Source organism: Arachis stenosperma, chromosome 2 (genome assembly GCF_014773155.1).
Source record: "Arachis stenosperma cultivar V10309 chromosome 2, arast.V10309.gnm1.PFL2, whole genome shotgun sequence".
Classification (NCBI taxonomy): domain Eukaryota; kingdom Viridiplantae; phylum Streptophyta; class Magnoliopsida; order Fabales; family Fabaceae; genus Arachis; species Arachis stenosperma.
The window spans coordinates 21111378-21114842 of record NC_080378.1 but is presented as its reverse complement, the minus strand read 5'-3'; the positions used below and the strand labels follow the sequence as shown (position 1 = coordinate 21114842).

Genomic DNA, 3465 nt, shown 5'->3' with positions numbered 1-3465 from the left:
CTTATCAGTTTTTAACTGAATTCTTGCAGATCTGTGAGACTGTAAAGACGAATGGAGTTGATCCTGAAGTCTACAGACTCATGCTTTTCCCTTTTGCTGTAAGAGACAGAGCTAGAATATGGTTGGATTCACAACCTAAGGATAGCCTGGACTCCTGGGATAAGCTGGTCACTGCCTTCTTGGATAAATTCTTTCCTCCTCAAAAGCTGAGCAAGCTGAGAGTGGATGTTCAAACCTTCAAACAAAAAGATGGTGAATCCCTCTATGAAGCTTGGGAAAGATACAAGCAGTTGACTAAAAGATGTCCATCTGACATGTTTTCAGAATGGACCCTATTAGATATATTCTATTATGGTCTCTCTGAATTTTCGAAAATGTCATTGGACCATTCTGCAGGTGGATCTATTCACCTAAAGAAAACGCCTGAAGAGGCTCAAGAACTCATTGACATGGTTGCAAACAACCAGTTTATGTATACTTCTGAGAGGAATTCCGTGAATAATGGGGTACCTCAGAAAAAAGGAGTTCTTGAAATAGATGCTCTGAATGCCATATTGGCTCAGAACAAAATGTTGACTCAACAGGTCAACATAATCTCTCAAAATCTGAATGGATTGCAACATGCATCCAACAGTGCTAGAGAGGCAGCTTCTGAAGAAGCTTATGATCCTGAGAACCCTGCCATGGCAGAGGTTAATTATATGGGTGAACCTTATGGAAACACCTATAACCCATCATGGAGAAATCATCCAAATTTCTCCTGGAAGGATCAACAAAAGCCTCAACAAGGCTTTAACAATGGTGGACGCAATAGGCTGAACAATAGTAAGCCATATCCATCATCTTCTCAGCAACAGACAGAGAATTCTGAACAAAACACTTCTAACTTAGCCAATATAGTCTCTGATCTGTCAAAGGCCACTTTCAGTTTCATGAATGAAACAAGATCCTCCATTAGAAATTTGGAGGCACAAGTGGGCCAGCTGAGTAAGAAAGTTATTGAAACTCCTCCCAATAATCTCCCAAGTAATACAGAAGAAAATCCAAAAGGAGAATGCAAGGCCATTGATTTAATCAAAGTGGCCGAATACACTAGGGAGGAGGAGGACGAAAATCCTAGTGAGGAAGACCTCCTGGGACGTCCTTCAAGCAAGAAGGGGAGTCCTATAAAGGATCCAGAGGAATCTGAGGCTCCTATAGAGACCATAGAGATTCCATTAAATCTCCTTCTGCCATTCATGAGCTCTAAAGAATATTCATCCTCTGAGGAGGATGAAGATGTGACTGGAGAGCAAGTTGCTCAATACTTAGGAGCTATCATGAAGCTGAATGCCAAGCTGTTTGGTAATGAGACTTGGGAAAGTGAACCTCCCTTGCTCATTAGTGAACTAGATACTTGGATTCAGAGAACTCTACCTCAAAAGAAACAAGATCCTGGCAAGTTCCTAATACCTTGTACCATAGGCACCATGAGCTTTGAAAAAGCTCTATGTGATCTGGGGTCATGGATAAATCTTATGCCACTCTCTGTAATGGAGAAGCTGGGGATCATTGAGGTACAACCTGCCTTGTTCTCATTACAATTGGCAGATAAGTCAACAAGACAAGCCTATGGGACAGTAGAGGACGTGCTAGTAAAGGTTGAAGGCCTTTAAATCCCTACTGATTTCATAATCCTAGACACTAGGAAGGAAGATGATGAATGCATCATCCTAGGAAGACCTTTCCTAGCCACAGCAGGAGCTGTGATAGATGTCAACAGAGGTGAGTTAGTCCTTCAATTGAATGGGGACTACCTTGTGTTTCAGGCACATGGCCATCCCTCTGTGACAAAAGAGAGTAAGCATGAAGAGCTTCTCTCAGTTCAGAGTCAAGAAGAGCCCACACAGTCAAACTCTAAGTTTGGTGTTGTGAGGCCACAACCAAACTCTAAGTTTGGTGTTCAAACCCCATATCCAAACTTTAAGTTTGGTGTTGGGACTACACACTAAATTGACCTGATCACCATGTGGCTCCATGAGAGCCACTGTCAAGCTATTGACATTAAAGAAGCGCTTGTTGGGAGGCAACCCAATTTTATTTATCTAATTTTATTTTATTTTGTTTCTTTGTTATTTTTGTGTTTTATTAGGTACATGATCATGAGGAGGCACGAAAAAATCAAAAAAATTAAAAACAGAGTCAAAAACAAAAGAAAAAAATTTTTCACCCTGGAGGTAGCGCAGACTGGCGTTCAACGCCAGTAAGATGCATCTGGCTGGCGTTCAACGCCAGAACAGAGCACCATTCTGGCGCTGAACGCCAGAAACAAGCAACAACCTGGCGTTTAACGCCAGGATGTGCACACAGAGGACAAACTGGCGCTGAACGCCAGTAACAAGCATGAAACTGGCGTTCAACGCCAGAAACATGCATTACATGGGCGTTGAACGCCCAGAACATGCACCAATGGGCGTTTGAACGCCAGAATGATGCATGAAGGCAATTTACACACCTATATGGTGAAGGAATGGTATTTGTTTTCACCTCAGGATCTGTGGACCCCACAGGATCCCCACCTACCACATTCCCATCTTCCCTTTTAACCCCATATCACACTTCCCAAAAACCTTCACCAATCACCTCAATTCCTCTTCCCAATTACCCCATTCACCATTCACATCAACCCACCCTCCCCCTCCCTATAAATACCCTTCAATTCTTCTTCATTTTCACACAACACAACCCCCTCTTCTCCCACATAGCCGAACCCACTTCTCCCCCTCTCTACCATATTCTCTTCTTCTTCTTCTTCTACTCTTCTTTTCTTTTTGCTCGAGGACGAGCAAAGTTTAAGTTTGGTGTGGTAAAAGCATAAGCTTTTTGTTTTTCCATTACCATCAATGGCACCTAAGACCGGAGTATCCTCTAGAAAAGGGAAAGGGAAGACAAAAGCTTCCACCTCCGAGTCATGGGAGAAGGAAAGATTCATCTCCAAAAGCCATCAAGACCACTTCTATGATGTTGTGGCAAAGAAGAAGGTGATCCCCGAGGTCCCTTTCAAGCTCAAAAAGAATGAGTATCCGGAAATCCGACATGAAATCCAAATAAGGGGTTGGGAAGTCCTAGCCAACCCCATGCAACAAGTCAGAATATTGATGGTTCAAGAGTTCTATGCCAATGCATGGATCACTAGGAACCATGATCAAAGTATGAACCCGAGTCCAAAGAACTATCTCACAATGGTTCGGGGGAAATACTTAGATTTTAGTCCGGAAAATGTGAGGTTGGCGTTTCACTTACCCATGATGCAAGGTGATGAACGCCCCTACACAAGAAGGGTCAACTTTAATCAAAGGTTGGACCAAGTCCTAATGGACATTTGTGTGGAAGGCGCCCAATGGAGAATAGATTCCAGAGGCAAGCCAGTTCAACTAAGAAGACTGGACCTCAAGCCTGTAGCAAGAGGATGGTTGGAGTTCATCC

The 3465-nt window shown here is 43.0% G+C and overlaps 1 non-coding gene across 1 annotated transcript; it reads right to left on the bottom strand.

Annotated features, from left to right (window-relative positions):
* Positions 1–212: 212 nt before the first annotated feature.
* Positions 213–316, bottom strand: LOC130964113 (small nucleolar RNA R71). The gene has a single exon (XR_009080221.1). It is a non-coding gene; the product is annotated as a small nucleolar RNA R71 (small nucleolar RNA).
* Between the last annotated feature and the right edge of the window lie 3149 nt (positions 317–3465).